Source organism: Pristiophorus japonicus, unplaced genomic scaffold (genome assembly GCF_044704955.1).
Source record: "Pristiophorus japonicus isolate sPriJap1 unplaced genomic scaffold, sPriJap1.hap1 HAP1_SCAFFOLD_360, whole genome shotgun sequence".
NCBI classification, from domain to species: Eukaryota; Metazoa; Chordata; class Chondrichthyes; family Pristiophoridae; genus Pristiophorus; species Pristiophorus japonicus.
Genome location: NW_027253435.1, coordinates 490,948 through 515,244, shown reverse-complemented (window position 1 = coordinate 515,244; position 24,297 = coordinate 490,948). Strand labels below are relative to the sequence as shown.

The 24,297-nt window shown below is 43.7% G+C and overlaps 1 protein-coding gene across 1 annotated transcript in view; it reads left to right on the top strand.

Annotated features, from left to right (window-relative positions):
* Positions 1-584: 584 nt before the first annotated feature.
* Positions 585-24,297, top strand: part of LOC139250262 (serine/threonine-protein kinase MRCK alpha-like) — a gene marked incomplete at its 3' end in the record, with an annotated part of 472,269 nt that continues 448,556 nt past the window's right edge. Inside the window, exon 1 of the mRNA XM_070872760.1 lies at positions 585-681. The remainder of the gene's footprint in view (positions 682-24,297) is intronic.

Sequence of the window (24,297 nt, the reverse complement as noted above, 5' to 3'; positions counted from 1 at the left end):
GTGTAGTTGCGACTGAAAGAATTGGAAACAAATATACTGGAACTGCAGCATTACTTGTTGATCTTCATTATATCACTTCCTAACCTCCACTAATAATATGGCTTGGGACAACATTTCCCTCTGGTTTTATCTTGCTCTCGAACTCCCGCCCCCCCCACCCCCACAGTCTTTATTTTAGCCCCTTGTTAATTATATGGCTAGAACACAGGAACTTGTATGTGGAGAACTGTGACCCTTATTCTGGCTCTGATGCAGTGCTAACTATTCGCAAAATGATACGAAATCTGGATTCTCCATATTCTCATTCCCGTATAAGATGTGAGATTTAGTTGAAAATTAATTGTAGTAGTGTTGCACTGAAAATAAAATTACATTTTTGTTACACTTACATTAATGGCACACAACCTTTTTTATTTTGTAAGATACAAGTAGTGTATTTTGGGGCATTCAATAACTATTAATACACAGTAGAGCAAATGCGAAAGGCTTCCTTGTGACGAGAGATTCCTTTGCAATTGAAGGCGGTGACAACTAAAATGAAATCTCCCTTACTTTCTCTGGTTACAGATTCAAGGATATTGATTCCTGCTGGAAAAAACTTGAATTTTGTCCACCCTGTGAAATAGCTGAGAGCTTCATATTTTTATTTGGAACTGGAGAAAGATGTTTGATGAAGAAAAGGTCATTCATTGGGTTGCCAGTGCTTATTTTATTTTCTAACACTTGTAAAGGCTCAGTTTTACAATGTTTCTAATATTAGATCAATACAATATTAACTGCATGCTCCATGTTTGAACAAAGTTTAACAATTGAAAAAAATAGAAAATGCTGGAAACACACAGCAGGTCGGCCAATATCTGTAAAGAGAAAAGACAAGTTATGAAGCTTTGGATGTGTACTCCCCATGTCTCTTTCTCTTTATGAATGCTGATTGACTGGCTGAGTGTTTCCAGCATTTTATGCTTCCATTTCAGATTTCCTTTTTATTTTACTGCTTTTAATGAAAATTGGTGTAATAATCTAGGTTCCGGGATAGGATATTGTAATAGAAGTCCAAGGAATCCGAGGTGGACTGATACATTGTGATTAGTGATTCAGAGCTGCTGCTGACCTCTGTCTGGGTTCATTTAAATTAATTTAGAACAGAGCAGGAAATGAAATAATTGAAATTTACTGTGTACTGAGAATTGAAAACAAAAGGAATACAGTATCATGAAATTAAACCCATGGATCAGAAACCAGGAAGTGAAGATTTTGTAGAGCTGTTGCAGATTCAGAAAATGTAGTAATGCATTTAGTGTGCGCGGCAAATAATGTAGGGACCTCAAACAGACTGCATTGAGAACCTATAGCGACCACCTAGCAACATGTGAAGGACAGTGAGAACAGCAGTAAATATATCGGAGGTGTTTTGTTCCATGCTTTTGTTCATCAGTGTGATTTTAACAATAAATACATTGCTTTATCAAAGGATGCCAGAATTTACCCAACTAAAACAGCTCCGTACCCAAAATACTTTCAATCACCAGGTCTTTCTCTTCGCCTCCCACTCCTTAAGATCGTTCTCTCACAAAGATATGCGATGTGAAATATGGTGACGTCTTGTCACTGACATGCCTGAGGTTAATTTTCATTTGCAAAGTGTTTCCAGCATGTGTCGAAATCTTGAGCACAAAAAGGCTGTTTTAACAAATACAATTACAACTTTGTGGGAATACACAATTTTTTAAATACAAGTTTTACATGATCACAAGTTTTTGACGAGAGATTGTGTACGTACTGTATTTCAAGAGATGTATAAAATCTGTGTTGGAGAGTTTCAGAAGAGGCCTTGTGTAATTTAAGTATGTAATTCACCTTCATTTTTCCGGAATATACTCCATGAAGGCATGACATTAACACTTTACTCCCCAGCACCCACACCACTTCTGTTCCAATCCTCTTGACTCTCCTGCTCTAAAATGAGGAAGTGGAAAGTCATTCTTATACAACCAGGAGGAGGTAAACATCATTGGCCTGGAGGGGCTATTTAATCAGTTTATTCCTTTTGCACTACGGCAAAGTGCCTGGAACCTTCCCACTTGCCTGAGATTGGGAGCTCAGTGGAGCAGAGGATTGAAATAGTGTCTCTGCTTTGTGGTGCCGTGCGCTGACACAGTTCATTTAAAGAAAGAAAAAGTTTGGTAAAAGCCTACGCACATGCCAGCAAGTAATATCCACGCAGAGTATTACAGCATAGAAAGAGGCCATTTGGCTACAGTGTCTTTCTCCGTATCAGCCAGGCTAACCCACCCTCCTGCTTGGTTCCCATACCTTTAATATTCTTTTTCAAGTAACTATCCAATTCCCTTTTTAAAGTACTTGTGGACTCTGCTTCAACATGTAGGGTCTCATTGCATGCAGCTGAATCCTTGCTTAAATAAGAGGCAAAAAAATGCAAATGCTGGAACTCAAACAGAAAATGTTCGAAACGCTCAGTGGGTCAGTCAGCATCTGTGCAGTGAACAGACAAGATAATGGTTCAGGTGTAACCTTTCATCATCCACCTGTTTTCTGCATTTCCTATTCTTCTCTCGACTTATCCTCATTTGAATTATGGCAAGTGAGTGCTAATTGCTTGTTGAGCTCGATGCACCTATCTCCTGGAATTCCCTACCTAGTTCCCACTGCCAGGTACCTCTTTCAAAGGTGTTCTCAAAACTTTTCTGTTCAAGTGTATCTCTGATCCCTTCTATCCTACTCTTCAGCATTCCCCTCTCCCCCACTGGATGTCCACTGTTTTCTTAACCAGAGCAACTTGTATTTATATATTTTTTTGTTTGTGGGATGTGAGGGTCGCTGGCAAGGCCAGCATTTATTGCTCATCCCTAATTGTCCTAGACAAGGTGGTGATGAGCCGCCTTCTTGAACCACTGCATTGTGTGATAAAGGTACTCCCACAGTGCTGCTTAGTATACTTCTTGTAGCGGTTAGGTACCATTGAGTGACTTGATAGGCCATTTCAGTTAAGAGTCAACCACATTGCTATGGGTCTGGAGTCACATATATAGGCTCGACCAGGTAAGGGCGGCAGATTTCCTTCCTTAAAGGACATTGGTGAACCAGATGTTTTTTTTACGACAACCCAATAATTTCATGGTCACCTAGCTTTTTATTCCAGATTTATTAATTAACTGAATTTAAATTCCCCAGCTGCCGTGGTGGGATTTGAACTCATGTCTCTGGATCACTGGTCCGGTACCATTACCACTATGCTACCATACCCTGCATAGCACCTTTAACATAGTAAAATGTCCTAAAGTGCTTCACAGGAGTGTTATCATGGGGGTGGGGGGCTGGTGGGTGGAGGAAACTGTTATCAGAGTGCAACTTCACTTGTGTAGAGTTTTACTGTAACTTTTTGGCATTCTAGTAATGATTAAATCACTAATACTGTGATTCTGCCAAATTAAGGCATACAGCTCCTTCAAAGGACCACTCTATTAAATGAAAAGATTTGAAGGGCTTTTTGATATGATGAAAAAAACCCATTAAGAATGCAAAAAGATTCCTCTCCCCTACTTGTAGCCATGAATCACTAACAAACTGGATATTTCTGTATAAACATAAAATGGATGAGCTCCAGCTGACCTAGATCGGAACACTGCTATTTCTGTTGTAAAATAGTTTCATAGTGCTTTTTTGGTGCAGTCTCTTGTTCTGTCCTACTCAGATGCCTTAAATTGCCAAATATCGTCATTGGCATGGAATTTGGAAAGTTGCTTTCTTAGTGCCCTACCTCACCTTGTGAAGCAAACTAGTGCCCTCAGAACCTGGAACCTTCCTCATCTGTATGGCTCAGTACCACATAGAATTTAAATGCTGATGTTTCATCACCTCCCTCATTGCTTTGGAGAACTAAACTGACGAGAGGGATAAAACTCAGTCAGGGTTTCCACTCTTAATCTCTGTTAGAAAGTGTAAGTGTGGACATCTGTTGTGGGGACGCTGCTGTGTGCTGCCCTCCATGTTTGAATAACCAGTTGGCTCTCCATCTGGACTCAGATGAAGAATCCCCACTTAGATGCTGTTGCCTGTTGATCTGTAAACCAGCATGAGTCAACAGGAGAGGAGGGGACAAAAATGGGATGATTTAAGAAATAAAACTCCACACCCCTACAGTTGAATTAAATGAAATACATAGCTTGAGGAGTGGTACAGAAAGGAGGGATTCAAATTCCTGGGACATTGGAACCCTGGGGGAGATGGGACCAGTACAAACCGGATGGTCTGCACCTGGGCGGGCAGGAACCAATGCCCTAGTGGGGAGTGTTTGCTAGTGCTGATGGGGAGGGGTTAAACTAATATGGCAGGGGGATGGGAACCTATGCAGGGAGACAGAGGGAAGTAGAATTGGGGCAGAAGCAAAAGATACAAAGGAGAAAAGTAAAAGTGGAGGGCAGAGAAACCCAAGGCAAAAAGCAAAAAGGGCCATATTGCAGCAAAATTAGAAAGACAAACCTGAAGGCTCTGTGCCTCAATGCGAAGAGTATTTGGAATAAGGTGGACGAATTAACTGCGCAGATAGCAGTTAACGGGTATGATGTAATTGGCATCACGGAGACATGGCTCCAGAATGACCAAGGCTGGGAACTCAACATCCAGGGGTATTCAACATTTAGGAAGGATAGACAGAATGGAAAAGGAGGTGGGGTGACGTTGCTGGTTAAAGAGGAAATTAATGCAATAGTAAGGAGGGACATTAGCTTGGATGATGAGGAATCTGTATGGGTGGAGCTACGGAATACCAAAGGGCAGAAAACGCTAGTGGGAGTTGTGTACAGACCACCAAACAGTAGTAGTGAGGTTGGGGACAGCATCAAACAAGAAATTAGGGATGCATGCAATAAAGGTACAGTAGTTATCATGGGCGACTTTAATCTACATATAGATTGGACTAACCAAACTGGTAGCAATGTGGTGGAGGAGGATTTCCTGGAGTGTATTAGGGATGGTTTTCTCGACCAATATGTCGAGGAACCAACTAGAGGGCTGGCCATCCTAGACTGGGTGATGTGTAATGAGAAAGGACTAATTAGCAATCTTGTTGTGCGAGGCCCTTTGGGGAAGAGTGACCATAATATGATAGAATTCTTTATTAAGATGGAGAGTGACACAGTTAATTCAGAGACTAGGGTCCTGAACTTAAGGAAAGGTAACCACGATGGTATGAGGCGTGAATTGGCTAGTATAGACTGGCAAATGAGACTTAAAGGATTGACGGTGGATAGGCAATGGCAAACACTTAAAGATCACATGGATGAACTTCAACAAATGTACATCCCTGTCTGGAGTAAAAATAAAACGGGGAAGGTGACTCAACCGTGGCTAACAAGGGAAATTAAGGATAGCGTTAAATCCAAGGAAGAGGCATATAAATTGGCCAGAAAAAGCAGCAAACCTGAGGACTGGGAGAATTTTGTAATACAGCAGAGGAGGACAAAGGGTTTAATTAGGAGGGGGAAAATAGAGTATGAGAGGAAGCTTGCTGGGAACATAAAAACTGACTGCAAAAACTTCTATAGATATGTGAAGAGAAAAAGGTTAGTGAAGACAAACATAGGTCCCTTGCAGTCAGATTCAGGTAAATTTATAATGGGGAGCAAAGAAATGGCAGACTAGTTGAACAAATATTTTGGTTCTGTCTTCACGAAGGAAGACAGAAATAATCTTCCGGAAATACGAGGGGACCGAGGGTCTAGTGAGAAGGAGGAACTGAAGGAAATCCTTATTATGCAAGAAATTGATGGGATTGAAGGCTGATAAATCCCCGGGGCCTGATCGTCTGCATCCCAGAGTACATAAGGAAGTGTAGCCCTAGAAATAGTGGATGCATTGGTGATCATTTTCCAACAGTCTATTGACTCTGGATCGGTTCCTATGGACTGGAGGGTAGCTAATGTAACACCACTTTTTAAGAAAAGAGGGAGAGAGAAAACGGGTAATTATAGACCGGTTAGCCTGACATCCGTAGTAGGGAAAATGTTGGAATCAATTATCAAGGATGAAATAGCAGCACATTTGGAAAGCAGTAACTGGATCGGTCCAAGTCAGCATGGATTTATGAAAGGGAAATTCTGCTTGACAAATCTTCTAGAATTTTTTGAGGATGCAACTGATAGTGAACAAGGGAGAACCAATGGATGTGGTGTATTTGGACTTTCAAAAGGCTTTTGACAAGGTCCCACACAAGAGATTGGTGTGCAAAATTAAAGCACATGGTATTGGGGCTAATGTACCAACGTGGATAGAGAACTGGTTGGCAGACAGGAAGCAGAGAGTCGGGATAAATGGGTCCTTTTCAAAATGGCAGGCAGTGACTAGTGGGGTACCGCAGGGCTCAGTGCTGGGACCCCAGCTATTTACAACATACATTAATGATTTGGATAAGGGAATTGAGTGTAATATCTCCAAGTTTGCAGATGACACTAAACTGGGTGGCAGTGTGAGCTGTGAGAAGGACGCTAAAAGGCTGCAGGGTGACTTGGACAGGTTAGGTGAGTGGGCAAATGCATGGCAGATGCAGTATAATGTGGATAAATGTGAGGTTATCCACTTTGGTGGCAAAAACACAAAGGCAGAATATTATCTGAATGGCGGCAGATTAGGAAAAGGAGAGGTGCAGCGAGACCTGGGTGCCATGGTTCATCAGTCATTGAAAGTTGGCATGCAGGTTCAGCAGGTGGTGAAGAAGACAAATGGTATGTTGGCCTTCATAGCTAGGGGATTTGAGTATAGGAGCAGGGAGATCTTACTGCAGTTGTACTGGGCCTCACCTGGAATATTGTGTTCAGTTATGGTCTCCTAATCTGAGGAAGGATGTTCTTGCTATTGAGGGAGTGCAGCGAAGGTTCACTAGACTGATTCCCGGGATGGCAGGATTGACATATGAGGAGAGACTGGATCGACTGGGCCTGTATTCATTGGAGTTTAGAAGGATGAGAGGGGATCTCATAGAAACATATAAAATTCTGATGGGACTGGACAGGTTAGATGCAGGAAGATTATTCCCGATGTTGGGGAAGTGCAGAACCAGGGGACACAGTCTAAGGATAAGGGGTAAGCCATTTAGGACTGAGATGTGGAGAAACTTCTTTACTCGGAGAATTGTTAACCTGTGGAATTCCCTACCGCAAAGAGTTGTTGATGCCAGTTCATTGGATATATTCAAGAGGGAATTAGATATGGCCCTTGCAGCTAAAGGGATCAAGGGGTATGGAGAGAAAGCAAGAAAGTGGTACTGAGGTGAATGATCAGCCATGATCTTATTGAATGGTGGTGCAGACTCGAAGGGCCGAATGTCCTACTCCACCTATTTTCTATGTTTCTATTTCTCAAATCCGAGCAACAGACCTCAATTCTGTATTGATGTGAAATGTAGTTCAGTGTCAAATATAAGTTATGATATTTGGATATTGTTTATACGAGCTTCTTAAATTACTGCATGGTTGTTTCAAATTTTCTGACTGCTAAGGATAAGTGCTATTTAATGCAGTCTTCAGTGTTAATGTAGCTGTACCTGTTTTACCAAGAGAAACTGTGTTGTGATTTGCTGTGTTCAAATCTTTCTTTTTCCTCCACCAAACTTTGCTGGAGAAATGTGATGGTTTAGATTGTTTGGCAGAGAATATAACTATCCTTATATGTACAAGGTTCTATGGAGAATACAAATCTGTGCTTGGCCTGTGTTGCAGAATGCATTTATTGAGACTCTGAGCTTGCCCACATTTGGTGTTCTGTCATTCCAGGATATTTTATGATTTGTATTTGTTTAGTCAGCTAACATGCTCTTTGCATTTCACAAAATATTTACAGTGCTTTTGGTGTTGGAGTAAGCTGCTTTTGATGAAACAGAATCAGACTTTTAACAGCCCTGGAGAGCTTTTTGAACCCATCGCGTTCAGCATGTCCTTATTTTATGCTTTCCCTGACACATTTTTCCCCCTTTATTTTAGTGTGCCCCTAAAAGTATATCTGGTGCTGCATTATCTCCTCTCTTTCCCCTTTTACATATTGAGTAGGGAATGGCAGGGCAGAGATTTCCATTCTTAGGAAGCAGCGAGTAAACATTAGCTGTTAGCTCACAATGAAGGAGAATCAGCTAATATATAATGTAGACCTCAGTCGACGTATTTACTGAGGCATACGAAAGCATGGGCCTTACGCTTAACATCAGCAAGACAAAGGTCCTCCACCAGCCTGCCCTCGCCGCATAGCACTGACCCCCAGTCATCATGATCCATGGCGCGGCCCTGGACAACGTGGACCGCTTCCCATATCTCGGGAGCCTTCTATCAATGAGCAGGCATTGACGACGAGGTCCAACACTGCCTCCAGTGCGCCAGTGCAGCCTTTGGCCGTCTGAGGAAAAGAGTGTTCGAAGACCAGGCCCTCAAATATACCACCAAGCTCATGGTCTATAGGGCTGTAGTAATAACCGCCCTCCTGTATGGCTCAGAAACATGGACCATGTACAGTAGACACCTCAAGTTGCTGGGGAAATACCACCAACGATGTCTCCGCAAGATCCTACAAATCCTCTGGGAGGAAGATGCACCAACATTAGCGTCCTCAACCAGGCCAACATCCCCAGCATTGAAGCACTGACCACACTTGATCATCTCCACTGAGCAGGCCACATAGTTCGCATGCCAGACACGAGACTCCCAAAGCAAGCGCTCTACTCGGAACTCCTTCGCGGCAAACAGGCAAAGGTGGGCAGCGGAAACGTTGCAAGGACATCCTCAAAATCTCCCTGATAAAGTGCAACACTGATACTTGGGAGATCCTGGCCAAAGACCGCCCGAAGTGGAGGAAGCGCATCCAGGAAGACGCTAAGCACCTCGAGTCTCGTCGCAGAGAGCGTGCAGAAATCAAGCTCAGGCAGCGGAAAGAGCTTGCGGCAAACTAGTCCCACCCTCCCCTTTCCTCAATGACTATCTGCCCACCTGTGACAGAGACTGTGGTTCTCCTATTCGACTGTATAGCCAGCTAAGAACTCATGTTAAGAGTGGAAGCAAGTCTTCCTCGATTCCGAGGGACTGCCTATGATGATGAATATAGACCTGTGACTGGCTAGTATTACTCGTTCAATTTCTGCTTGCAGGCCTATTTTCTCGGCTGCTTTCATAGTCGGCAATTAGTGCTCTCAAAATGATGTCCTGGGACATAGGAACGATGCTACTGGAGACACAAAGTTTGCCACCTTTGCACGTCCGGTGCTAGTGGTGGCAGCTTATCTAGGTAAAATGGCCGATAGTTGAAAGACTAAAGTGAGCAAATTTTACTTCTGCTTGGCCAGTGATGCTAGGTGATGTAAAGAGCCAAGTAAAGGGAGAAATATTCCTTTAAAAAGGAAAGCTTCAAAAAATGGCCCACTGGGAATCTGCTGAGACTAAAATTGGATTCTCTTAAAATTCCTTCTCCTTTGTTGAAGGAAAGTTGATCTGCACAGCAATGTTTATTTTTATCTTCCTATGTTAAGAAACATGGTAAAGGTCGACACGGAGACCCTGCCAAAACAGATTTGATAAATAAATTTCCCTTCATTCTTGCCCTTCCTCCAAAATGATAATTTGAGCTACTGTCCTTATTTTTAAAGGTGGGACAGTTAAGTCTCTGGACACTGGTGGCTGATGTGCAACGGTCGCCACACGTTAAAAAAATCCATGCACAGGCATCTTCCACCCCTTCAATTGGAGTTCAGAACTTGAATATCGGGTCCTTCATTGAAACATCTGTGAACTCGTGGAAGCAAGTCATCCTCGTTCGAGGGACCGCCTATGTTGATAATGATCTCCTCTGTGCTGCACACAACAGTGGGTTTACTTCAGACTTTTAGGTAGAGCTTAAACCACGGGTCACAGACCAGTACCTGTGGGTTTGACTAACACCAGAGCGAGTGCAAAGCCCAAAATGCTGTGAGATGACCTCCCGATCACCTGTCTGAATGCGATTTGGTTAACTTTCTGCTTGACTGATGGGGCACAGCCAACATCGATGCGAAGCCAAAACTGTTTTGCATAACTGCAAACTGTGTTAAGCTTATTTCCCTGTTGCAGCATAAAACCTACTGGAGCTTTTGCTGTTGCCACAATGTGCTTCCAGTTTCAAAGTGCTTTATTATTGTTCTGTACAGAGATTGCTGTAGTTTTTTTACCTCTTTTATAAACCATTATTATTCAGCAAAATAAAATGCTCAGCATTATGACGTTCTGTGCAGCTTCCAATCCTTTTTTGGGCCAGTCTCACAGCCAATAGGAACAGGATTCCAGGTGTCAATGAGGAAAGAATGTGCATTCCATATTGAGCAAACAGAGGTTCCAACTGTGTAGATTTATTATCTTGGAGATTCACAAGCACGTTGAAGGGTTTTCACATTTGTTCAGCACCCGACTGATTTTTAAAAATTTTTATTAATTTTTAAAAAATTTATTTGACTGCAGTGACTCCAGACGTCTCGCAAGTTTGACCCTTGGAACTGGTTAGAATCATAGAAATTTATGGCACAGAAGGAGGCCATTCGGCCCATCGTGTCTATGCCGGCCGAAAAAGAGCTTTCCAGCTTTTGCCTTGCAGCCTTGTAGGTCACAACACTTCAGGTGCATTTCCAAGTACTTCTTAAATGCGATGAAGTTTTCTGCCTCTGCCACCCTTTCAGGCAGTGAATTCTTGACCCACCACCCTCTGGGTGCATAAAGTTCTCAACTCCTCTCTAATCCTTCTATCAATTACTTTAAATCTATGCCCCCTGGTTATTGACCGCTGCAAGGGGAAAATAGGGCCTTCCCATCCACTCTAGGCACTTCATAATTTTATACGCCTCAATTAAAACTCCCCGCAGCCTCCTCTGTTTCAAAGGAAACAATCCTAGCCTATCCAATCTTTCCTCACAACTAAAATTCTCCAGTCCTGGCAACATTCTCGTAAAATCTCCTCTGTACCCTCTCTAGTGCACTCACATCTTTCCTGTAATGTGATGGCCAGAACTGCACGCACTACTCTAGCTGTGGCCTTAATTGTTTTTTGTACAGTGCAAGAATAACCCCCCTGCTCTTCTATTCTATGCCTTGGCAAATAAAGGCGAGTATTCCGTATGCCTTCTCTTAACCACTTTATCTACCTGTCCTACCTTCAGGGATCTGTGGACGTGCACGCCAAGGTCCCTCTGTTCCTCTACACTTCTCAGTGTCCTACCATTTATTATTCTCTTTCTTTGTTAGCCCTCGCCAAATGCATTACCTCACAATTCTCCAGATTGAATTCCATTTGCCACTTTTCTGCCCACCTGACCTGTCCTTTGATATCTTTCTCCAGTTTTCTTCCTCACTATCAACCACATGGCCAATTTTTGTATCATCTGCAAACTTCTTAATCATACCCCCTTACATTGAAGTCAAAATCATTGATATATACCACAAAAAGCAAAGGACCGAGTACTGAGCCTTGCGGAACCCCTTTTTTAAACAGCCATCCAATCACACAAACGCCCATTGACCATTACCCTTTGCTTCCTGCCTCTGAGCCAACTTTGATCCAACTTGCCACTTTGTCTTGGATCCAATGGGTTTTTATTTTTCTGACCAACCTATCACTTGGGACCTTGTCAAAAGCCTTGCGAAAATCCATGTAGACTACATCAAATACAGTACTCTCATTGACCTTCCTTGTTAACTCCTCAAAAAATTCATTCAAATTAGTCAGACACGACCTTCCCTTAACACATCCTGCCATTGATTAATTCGTGTCTTTCTAAATGACAATGATTGCTTGGAATCACAGAATAACATAGGAACAGCTGGATGGAAAAAACCCACCATCCACCTAGTTTGTCGTCTACCACCCTGGCAGTCGCATAATACAGCAATGGGTTAATGACTAATCGTAGCATTCAATCTCTCTCACTTGGTCTACAATATTTCCGGAAATGACATGAGGAACCGCTTTGGGAACCACAGGTCCAAAAATAATTAGGAAAAATTGTACTGAGTAAGCAAGTCAGATTTTCTGCACTTGAACAGTCCTATTTCAGCAAGTATAGACACAAAATGCTGGAGATATTCAGAAGGTCAGGCAACATCTGTGGAGAGAGAAACAGAGTCAACATTTCAGGTCTGTGACCCTTCGTCAGAACTGAAAAATATTAGGGATAGCCAATACAGATGCAGGGAAAGGGAACGGGGGAAAAGAAAAAAAGTGAAGGTTTGTGATAGGGTGGCGGGTAGGAGTGATTAAATGACAAAAGGGATGATGGTGCAAGGCAAAAGGGGATGGTAATGGAACAAGTAAAGAAACAAAAAATGAGTCTCGAAGAGGTGTAAATGGCAACAGCAGAATAATTACCAGCATCTGTTGTCTTTTGAAAAAAAATGGGAGCAGTGGTTATGACCTGAAATTGCTGAACTGAATGTTGAGTCTGGAAGGCTGTGAAGTACCTAATGGAAAGATGAGGTCCTGTTCCTCAAACTTCCGTTGATCTTCATTGGAAGAGTGTAGGAGGCTGAAGGCAGCAAGCTTTCAGGAAGCGCTGGTTAACTGTTCTGTGCAGCACCTGTACAGGCGAATGCTAATCTTCACACCTGTATTTCATTAAAATAAAAATCCAGCTCCAGATTAGATGCATTGACTGTCAGAATATAGATTCATAACAAAATAGGTACATTTTTCAAGTTTCATTTTTTTCAACTATATAATTTTGAAACAACCAATTGAACATTCAAGAAGCTATCCAGTGTTACATAAGAACATAAGAAATAGGAACAGGAGTAGGCCATACGGCTCCTCGAGCCTGCTCCGCCATTCAATAAGATCATGGCTGATCTGATCATGGACTCAGCTCCACTTCCCCGCCCGCTCCCCATAACCCCTTATCTCCTTATCGTTTAAGCGACTGTCTCTTTCTGTCTTAAATTTATTCAATGTCCCAGCTTCCACAGCTCTCTGAGGCAGCGAATTCCACAGATTTACAACCCTCTGAGAGAAAAAACTTCTCCTCATTTCTGTTTTAAATGGGCGGCCCTTATTCTAAGATCATGTCCTCTCGTTCTAGTCTCCTCCATCAGTGGAAACATCCTCTCTGCATCCACCTTGTCAAGCTCCCTCATAATCTTATACGTTTCAATAAGATCACCTCTCATTCTTCTGAATTCTAATGATTGGAGGCCCAACCTACTCAACCTTTTCTCATAAGTCAACCCCCTCATCCCCGGAATCAACCTAGTGAACTTTCTCTGAACGGCCTCCAAAGCAAGTATATCAGTTCATAAATATGGAAACTAAAACTGCACGCAATATTCCAGATACCCTGTACAGCGGTAGCAAGACTTCCCTGCTTTTATACTCCATCTCCTTTGCAATAAAGGCCAAGATACCATTGACCTTCCTGATCACTTGCTGTACCTGCACACTATCCTTTTGTGTTTCATGCACAAGTACCCCCAGGTCCTGCTGTACAGCGGCACTTTGCAATCTTTCTCCATTTAAATAATAGAAACATAGAAAAATAGAAAATAGGTGCAGGAGTAGGCCATTCGGCCCTTCTAGCCTGCACCGCCATTCAATGAGTTCATGGCTGAACATGCAACTTCAGTACCCCATTCCTGCTTTCTCGCCATACCCCTTGATCCCCCGAGTAGTAAGGACTTCATCTAATTCCTTTTTGAATATATTTAGTGAATTGGCCTCAACAACTTTCTGTGGTAGAGAATTGCACAGGTTCACCACTCTCTGGGTGAAGAAGTTTCTCCTCATCTCGGTCCTAAATGGCTTACCCCTTATCCTTAGACTGTGACCCCTGGTTCTGGACTTCCCCAACATTGGGAACAGTCTTCCTGCATCTAACCTGTCTGAACCCATCAGAATTTTAAACGTTTCTATGAGGTCCCCTCTCATTCTTCTGAACTCCAGTGAATACAAGCCCAGTCTTTCTTGATAGGTCAGTCCCGCCATCCTGGGAATCAGTCTGGTAAACCTGTGCTGCACTCCCTCAATAGCAAGAATGTCTTTCCTCAGGTTAGGAGACCAAAACTGTACACAATACTCCAGGTGTGGCCTCACCAAGGCCCTGTACAACTGTAGCAACACCTCCCTGCCCCTGTACTCAAATCCCCTCGCTATGAAGGCCAACATGCCATTTGCTTTCTTAACCGCCTGCTGTACCTGCATGCCAACCTTCAATGACTGATGTACCATGACACCCAGGTCTCGTTGCACCTCCCCTTTTCCTAATCTGTCACCATTCAGATAATAGTCGGTCTCTGTTTTTACCACCAAAGTGGATAACCTCACATTTATCCACATTATACTTCATCTGCCATGCATTTGCCCACTCACCTAACCTATCCAAGTCACTCTGCAGCCTCATAGCATCCTCCTTGCAGCTCACACTGCCACCCAACTTAGTGTCATCCGCAAATTTGGAGATGCTACATTTAATCCCCTCGTCTAAATCATTAATGTACAGTGTAAACAGCTGGGGCCCCAGCACAGACCCTTGCGGTACCCCACTAGTCACTGCCTGCCATTCTGAAAAGTACGCATTTACTCCTACTCTTTGCTTCCTGTCTGACAACCAGTTCTCAATCCATGTCAGCACACCACCTCCAATCCCATGTGCTTTAACTTTGCACATTAATCTCTTTGTGTGGGACTTTGTCGAAAGCCTTCTGAAAGTCCAAATATACCACATCAACTGGTTCTCCCTTGTCCACTCTACTGGAAACATCCTCAAAAAATTCAAGAAGATTTGTCAAGCATGGTTTCACTTTCATAAATCCATGCTGACTTGGACCTATCATGTCACCTCTTTCCAAATGCGCTGCTATGACATCCTTAATAATTGATTCCATCATTTTACCCACGACTGAGGTCAGGCTGACCGGTCTACAATTCCCTGTTTTCTCTCTCCCTCCTTTTTTAAAAAGTGGGGTTACATTGGCTACCCTCCACTCCATAGGAACTGATCCAGAGTCAATGGAATGTTGGAAAATGACTGTCAATGCATCCGCTATTTCCAAGGCCACCTCCTTAAGTACTCTGGGATGCAGTCCATCAGGCCCTGGGGATTTATCGGCCTTCAATCCCATCAATTTCCCCAACACAATTTCCCGACTAATAAGGATTTCCCTCAGTTCCTCCTCCTTAATAGACCCTCTGACCACTTTTATATCCGGAAGGTTGTTTGTGCCCTCCTTAGTGAATACCAAACCAAAGTACTTGTTCAATTGGTCTGCCATTTCTTTGTTCCCCGTTATGACTTCCCCTGATTCTGACTGCAGGGGACCTACGTTTGTCTTTACTAACCTTTTTCTCTTTACATATCGATAGAAACTTTTGCAATCCGTCTTAATGTTCCCTGCAAGCTTCTCGTACTCCATTTTCCCTGCCCTAATCAAACCCTTTGTCCTCCTCTGCTGAGTTCTAAATTTCTTCCAGTCCCCGGGTTCGCTGCTATTTCTGGCCAATTTGTATGCCACTTCCTTGGCTTTAATACTATCCCTGATTTCCCTAGATAGCCACGGTTGAGCCACCTTCCCTTTTTTATTTTTACGCCAGACAGGAATGTACAATTGTTGTAGTTCATCCATGAGGTCTCCAAATGTCTGCCATTGCCCATCCACAGTCAACCCCTTAAGTATCATTCGCCAATCAATCCTAGCCAATTCACGCCTCCTACCTTCAAAGTTACCCTTCTTTAAGTTCTGGACCATGGTCTCTGAATTAACTGTTTCATTCTCCATCCTAATGCAGAATTCCACCATATTATGGTCACTCTTCCCCAAGGGGCCTCGCACGAGATTGCTAATTAATCCTCTCTCATTACACAACACCCAGTCTAAGATGGCCTCCCCCTAGTTGGTTCCTCGACATATTGGTCTAGAAAACCATCCCTTATGCACTCCAGGAAATCCTCCTCCACCGTATTGCTTCCAGTTTGGTTAGCCCAATCTATGTGCATATTAAAGTCACCCATTATAACTGTTGCACCTTTATTGCATGCACCCCTAATTTCCTGTTTGATGCCCTCCCCAACATCACTACTACTGTTTGGAGGTCTGTACACAACTCCCACTAACGATTTTTGCCCTTTGGTGTTCTGCAGCTCTACCCATATAGATTCCACATCATCCAAGCTAATGCCCTTCCTAACTATTGCATTAATCTCCTCCTTAACCAGCAATGCTACCCCACCTCCTTTTCCTTTTATTCTATCCTTCCTGAATGTTGAATAACCCTGGATGTTGAGTTCCCAGCCCTGATCATCCTTGAGCCACGTCTCTGTAATCGCAATCACATCATATTTGTGAACATCTATTTGCACAGTTAATTCATCCACCTTATAACGGATACTCCTTGCATTAAGACACAAAGCCTTCAGGCTTGTTTTTTTAACACCCTTTGTCCTTTTAGAATTTTGCTGTACAGTGGCCCTTTTTGTTCTTTGCCTTGGGTTTCTCTGCCCTCCACTTTTCCTCATCTCCTTTCTGTCTTTTGCTTTTGTCTCCTTTTTGTTTCCCTCTGTCTCCCTGCATTGGTTCCCATCCCCCTGCCATATTAGTTTAACTCCTCCCCAACAGCACTGGGAAACACTCCCCCGAGGACATTGGTTCCGGTCCTGCCCAAATGCAGACCGTCCGGTTTGTACTGGTCCCACCTCTCCCAGAATCGGTTCCAATGCCCAAGGAATTTGAATCCCTCCCTGCTGCACCACTGCTCAAGCCACATATTCATCTGCGCTATCCTGTGATTCATACTCTGACTAGCACGTGACACTGGTAGTAATCCCGAGATTACTACTTTTGAGGTCCTACTTTTTAATTTAGCTCCTAGCTCCTTAAATTCATTTCGTAGGACCTCATCCCTTTTTTTACCTATGTCGTTGGTACCAATGTGCACCACGACAACTGGCTGTTCTCCCTCCCTTTTTAGAATGTCCTGCACTCGCTTGGAGACATCCTTGACCCTTGCACCAGGGAGGCAACATACCATCCTGGAGTCTCGGTTGCGGCTGCAGAAACGCCTATCTATTCCCCTTACAATTGAATCCCCTATCACTATCGCTCTCCCACTCTTTTTCCTGTCCTCCTGTGCAACAGAGCCAGCCACGGTGCCATGAACTTGGCTGCTGCTGCCCTCCTCTGATGAGTCATCCCCCTCAACAGTACTCAAAGCAGTGTATCTGTTTTGCAGGGGGATGACCACAGGGGACCCCTGCACTACCTTCCTTGCATTACTCTTCCTGCTGGTCTTCCATTCCCTAGCTGGCTGTGGACCCTTCACCTGTGGTACGACCAACTCGCTACACGTGCTACTCACGTCATTCTCAGCATCGTGGATGCTCCAGAGTGAATCCACCCTCAGCTCCAATTCCGCAGCACGGTCCGTCAGGAGCTGGAGACGGATACACTTCCCGCACACGTAGTCGTCAGGGACACCGGAAGTGTCCCTGAGTTCCCACGTGGTACAGGAGGAGCATATCACGTGACCGAGCTCCCCTGCCATGACTTAACCCTTAGATACACTTAAATTGGCAACAACAATGTTAAAAGTTACTGACTGATATAAAAAAGAAAGAAAAAGAAAAGCTACTCACCAATCACCAGCCAATCACTTACCCCCTTGGCTGTGACGTCACCTTTCTGTTTCTTTCTACTTCTTTTTTGCCTTCTCCCTGTAGCTGCACAAGTACGCCTTTTATAGGCCTCACCAATGGACCTCCTCGACGCTGCTCTCGACGCTGGGCCCCGGACTCCCTGCTGTGCCTTTTATAGGCCTCTCCCCGCACCACCTCGATGCTGCTCCCGACTGCTTCCGACGCTGGGTCCAGGACTCCCTGCTGTGCCTTTTATAGGCCTCGCCACGCACCTCCTCGACGCTGCTCCCGACTGCCGCCGACGCGGCTCTTTGATTTTTTTTCTGACAAAGTGCATGACCTCTCACTTTCCGCCATTGTACTCCAACTGCCAAATTTTTGCTCACTCACTTTGCCTGTCTGTGTCCTTTTGCAGATTATTTGTGTCCTCCTCACACATTGCTTTTCCTCCCATCTTTGTATCGTCAGAAAACTTGGCTACGTTACACTCAGTCCCTTCTTCCAAGTCATTAATATAGATTGTAAATAGTTGGGGTCCCAGCACTGATCCCTGCGGCACCCCACTGGTTACTGATTGCCAACTAGAGAATGAACCATTTATCCCGACTCTCTGTTCTCTGTTAGTTAGCCAATCCTCTATCCATGCTAATATATTACCCCCATCTCCGTGAACTTTTATGTTGTGTGGTAACCTTTTATGTGGCATCTTGTCCTTCTGGAAGTCCAAATGCACCACATCCACTGGTTTCCCTTTATCCACCCTATTCGTTACATCCTCAAATAACTCCAGCAAATTTGTCAAACATGACTTCCCCTTCACAAATCCATGCTGACTCTGCCTGACTGAATTTTACTTTTCCAAATGTCCTGCTAGTGCTTGTTTAATAATGGACTCTCAACATTTTCCCAATCACAGATGTTAGGCTAACTGGTCTATAGTTCCTGCTTTTTGTCTGCCACTTTTTTAAAATAGGGGCGTTACATTTGCAGTTTTCCAATCTGCTGGGACCTCTGGAATCCAAGGAATTTTGGTAAATTACAATCAATGCATCCACAATCCCTGCTGCTACTTCTCTTAAGACCCTAGGATGCAAGCCATCAGGTCCAGGGGATTTATTTGCCTTTAGTCCCATTATCTTACTGACGACAGTGTTGTCACTCTGGTTTCTTTAAAGCATATTGGGCAGACGTATGACATTTTCAAAGTATGTGCACTTGAATGGTAATACAAAATCTAGTGTTTTCCACATTACAACAGTGACTACGCTTCAAAAGAAAGTAAAGCAAGTTGAGGCGTCCGGTGGTCATGAAAGGTGCTATATAAATGCAAGTCTTTCTTTTCTTTCAGTGATAGTTATAGATTTTGTCCTTTCAAATGTGGTTGTGTTTGGAGAGAAGATCTTGTGCTACAAAATCGGAGGGAGCACTGCACTGTTGTGGGTGCTGTCTTTTGGATGAGACGTTAAACCGAGGCTCCGTCTGCTCTCTCAAGCGGACATAAAAGATCCCATGGCATTATTTCGAAGAAGAGCAGGGGAGTTATCCCCGGGTCCCGGCCATTATTTATCCCTCAATCAACATAACAAAAAACAGATTAACTAGTCATTATCACATTGCTGTTTGTGGGAGCTTGCTGTGCACAAATTGGCTGCCGTGTTTCCTGCATTACAACAGTGACTACACTCCAAAAGTATTCATAAGCTGTAAAGTGATTTGAGACGTCCGGTGGTCGTGAAAGGCGCTATATAAATCTAAGTGGAATTCTCTACCACAGAAAGTAGTTGAGGCCAATTCACTAAATATATTCAAAAGGGAGTTAGATGAAGTCCTTACTACTCGGGGGATCAAGGGTTATGGCGAGAAAGCAGGAAGGGGGTACTGAAGTTTCATGTTCAGCCATGAACTCATTGAATGGCGGTGCAGGCTAGAAGGGCTGAATGGCCTGCTCCTGCACCTATTTTCTATGTTTCTATGTTTCTAAGTCTTTCCTTTTTCTTTTTACACTTGAACTGTGATCATTTACCTTCATGGAGAGGACTCTGCATTATGTAGGAGTCCCTCACATTTAGATTCTGGCCGTCCTCCACATTCAGGCTCTCCATTGCTTTACTAAAGAGTTATTTCAGACTGGTGTTCATCAAAAAGTATTCTTTGTACTCTTATGAAAAGAGAACGGTTACGAATGACCGCTAACTCGAGGATGTAATGTGTATTTTGTTTCATTCTCTGTTGACATTCACTGTACCCTGGTGATGAGAAAAACCAAAGTTAATTGTAGTTATCATTCTGATTACTACACTGATTGTATGCATGTACAGTTTACCTCCGGCTTAGCAACTGACTTGGGAAATGTGCCTGGTTAGAAAAGGTATAGCAGGCATGGATACAGAGTTACATATTACATAGAATCTACAGCACAGAAAAGGGGCTTTTGGTCCAATGGTGCCGGTGTTTATACTCCACAAAAACCTCTGCCCCTTTCCCCTGTAATCCTTTCCTCTTCAAGTATACATCAAGCCTCCCCTGATATTTCAGCGCAATCTGCTTCAAGCACTCTATATGGCAGCAGTTCTACATTCTCACCACGAGTAGTTTAATTTCTGGCAAGGGCCCAACTGAATTCTGTGCAGGATAAATTGCAGAGCTGAGAGATTTCTTTCAATACATACTAATTTGGGTGTGGAGCAAATATGAAATGTAGCGATGCGTTTTCTGTGGAAGTCCTCCCCCTCATATTTTCAAGGCACACACCTAAATTAAAGCTGTTTTTATACTGTATGTAGGTCATGATTGATTATAGCACAATCTGCATTAAACTTAAATATAATATATAAGTATATATATATTCCAATGGGCATTCACTGATTTTGATATTTGTGATTTAGAATTCTTGAAAGAAGATAGATAATTCAGAGCAGATTGAGTATCCGTTGTGCTTTAGCACAAGGATACAGAGTAAGTCAGAAGTGGCCATGCTTTTTTTCTTTGTGGGCTGCGCAAGTGCATATGTATCGGCCACATATGCATTTGAACACACAATCGAGGCTAACACTAGTGCAATACTGAGGGAGTGCTGTATTGTCAGAGGTGCCATCATCCGGGTGAGATGTTAAACTGCTTACTCAAGTAGATTCCATTGCACAATTTCAAGAAGAACAGAGTTTTACTGGTGGCCTGACCAACATTCCTCCCTCAGCTATGAGCACCAAAAACTGATCAGCCACTCATTCATTCATTTACAGTTTGTGGAATTAATCTGCCTGCTAATTGGCTGCTGTGCTTGCCTCCCTAACAAGAGTGCCTCCACCATAAAGTAATTCATTGCTTCTGAAGAAATTTAGGACATCTGGAGGCTATGTTAAGGTGCCAAGTTCTTTCCGATTTAGGATTTATGCATCATTATAGGGAGTCCCTCAAAATCGAGGAAGACTTGCTTTCACTCCAAAAATGAGTTCTCAGGTGACTGAACAGTCCAATACGGAAATTACAGTTTCTGTCACAGGTGGGACAGGCAGTTGTTGGAGGAAAGGGTGGGTGGGGAGTCTGATTTGCCGCATGCTCCTTCCGCTGCCTGCGCTTGTTTTCTGCATGCTCTCGGCGACAAGACTCGAGTTGCTCAGCGCCTTCCCGGATGCTATTTCACCACTTAGTGCTGTCTTGGGCCAGGGATTCCCAGGTGCTGGTGGGGATGTTGCACTTTATCAAGGAGGCTTTGAGGGTGTCCCTGAAATGTTTCCTCTGCCAACCTGGGGCTCGCTTGCCATGTAGGAGTTCCGAGTAGAACGCTTGCTTTGGGAGTCTCATGTCAGGCATGCGAACAATGTGGCCTGCCCAACGGAGCTGGTCGAGTATGGTCAGTGCTTCGATGCTGGGGATATTGGCCTGATCGCGAACACTGACGTTGGTCCGTCTGTCCTTCCAGGGAATTTGCAGGACCTTGCGGAGACATCGTTGATATTTCCCCAGCGATTTGAGGTGTCTACTGTATATGGTCCACATCTCTGAGCCATACAGGACGGCACATATCATTGCAGCCCTGTAGACCATAAGCTTGGTGCCAAATTTGAGGGCACGATCTTCGAACACTCTTTTCCTCAGGCGGCCGAAGGCTGCGCTGGCGCACTGGAGGCGGTGTTGGACCTCGTCGTCGATGTCTGCCCTTGTTGATAGGCTCCCGAGGTATGGAATGTGGTCCACGTTGTCCAAGGCCGTGCCATGGCTCTTGATGACTGAGGGCAGTGTTGTGTGGCGGGGTCAGGTTGGTGGAGGGCCTTTGCCTTACAAATGTTTCGTGTAAGGCCCATGCTTTCGTATGCCTCGGTGAAGATGTTGACGATGACTTGGTGTTCAACCTCTGTGCGCAAATGCGGCCAAGTCTCGATGGCCATGAGAGTCAAACAGAACAAACTAGTGAATAACAAATACAAGTGTAAATAGAACTGGATTGCCGGGGCTTTTTGCTGGAGCTCGCAGGTCACATGTGCTTGACTGACTGGATCTTGGGCATCCCTGGGTAATGATATTGACGAAGGGTTTTCGTTTCTGTAATCGTATTCCAGAACATGATATCAAAACGGTCCTGGATCAGCACTTACTCTATTGTGTAATCAGCTGATGTCGCTGAACTTTCTGTACTCTTTTTTTCCTATTGGGGAAGTGTCTGGCCACATGGCAGTGCAGCTTATGTTAACAACCCTGCTCATGTGAAAGGTCTGGAGGTGAATCCCTCCACTCTGCGATACAGTGTATTTGCACTCCAGTACACTTTAGCACCACCATTCCATCTTTATTTAAGTGGTTTTGTTACAGATGGACAACTTTTCTGTAGTGGCCTTATAGTCTGTGGGAGGAGACAGAAAATATTGGAAATACATCAGTCAGTTTCTGGAAGAGAAAACCACGTTAATGTCAGTCGTCTGAATTCTTCATTGAAACCCCAGTTCTGTTGGTGTCCCACCTCAAATGCTAACCTGTCCATTTATTTTTGAGTACTGACTGACCTGCTATGTAGCTCCAGTATTTGCCATTTTTTATTTTGGCCCAGGGACCTCTTGTTCCTCATGGGTAGTCAGGGCCGGGCCTGCATTTACATCCTGGATGGATCCCTGCTGCCACTCTAGTTGGCAGCTTGATATGTACATCCACTTAATGACCTCCTTGCTTGAGGTGGGGGCACAATGCACACCCATTGCTACTGCCCCTTAATCTCATGCCCATTGTTTAGTTTTATTTTCAGGATGTGGGCAACGTTGCCATTTATTGCCCATTCCTAGATAACTTGAGCAAGTGGTTCATCTCCTTGATCCGCACAGATCTTGTGGTGATGATGCTCGGAAGAGAATTGACTCCGAGCCAGTAACTCTGGGTGGTTGCTGCTGAACTAATAACAAAAATCAGAAAGCAAAATGAGACACTCAATCATACAGAAACATAGCTTTACCTGAGCTTTTTCTTTTTTTAATCTCTGCTGGAAATTTCTGTTCTGGGTTAATTTACTCTCGGTTGCGCAGTGCTTTAGTGTTGTTGCTGGGTGATTTGTTAAATGCTTTTTATTTTAGTAATAGATTCACAAGAATCCTGATGAAATTGTTGGACCAAAAATAAAAACTTGCAGCTTGTGCATCGCTCTAGTTTAACCTTCCAATCTACAATAGATGCTCAATCTGAAGAATGGACCTGATGAAAAATGTGCAGGTTTTAAAAAGCAAATGTGTTAAAAGAAAGATCTGCTCCATAATAAACGAAAATCGAAACCTCTGCGGATCGACTTAATTCTACATTCCAGAAAATGCTGGAACCGCAGAGCAGATCGAAAGGGGAAGAGACAAGTTAGTGCTTTGGGTAGAGGTCCTGGATCAGAATCTTTGACAGACCCGCTGTGTAGTTCCAGCATTTTCTGCTTTTATTTAGATCTTAATTGGCTACATTTCTGTGCGTTTTCCTATCTTGGAACGATTACTTGGGAGAATCCTTGAATATCTTAAGTGCTTGCACTGAAAGTGTATGTTGCCAAGAAATCGAAGTGTTTTCTGCCTGTACTATTCCCACTGCCTGTTAAACATCCTGTTTTAAGTCAGATGAAATGTCCACTTTTTGGTAACTCGGAAGTCTGATTCAAATCATTGGGAAATGTACAGACACAGCAGTTTTGTGCATATTTCACCATTTAAAAAAATATTTTTCTTACATTTTCCCTTTCTCCTGGTGTTTCTACATGGCACATACTGAAGCAGTGGTTTGAGACCTGCTCCCAATCATCCACCAGTACTGTGATCTACGTGGAGATGGTGAGATTGACAGAAACATTAGTTTTATCTGAATTGTTTCTCTTTCCTCGCCCTCCACCGTTGCACTCGTGATAGATTTGATATAGGGACTGATATGATGAAGTGATTCAACATGGTAGATGCAGAGAAACTATTTCCTCTGGTGGGAGAATCCAGAACAAGGGAGCATAATCTATTAAATAGAGGCATGGCAGGGCCGCTCAGTCCCGTGGAATGCACATCCTGTGTCATGTGGGAAGTCCTGGACGCTTCTCATGGCCTGGCGATCACATGTGCAGGAAGTGTCGCCTGCTACAGCAGCTCGAGGTCCGGGTTTCGGAGCTTGACCGGCGGCTTGAGTCACTGCAGTGCATCCGTGAGGCTGAGAACTTCGTGGATAGT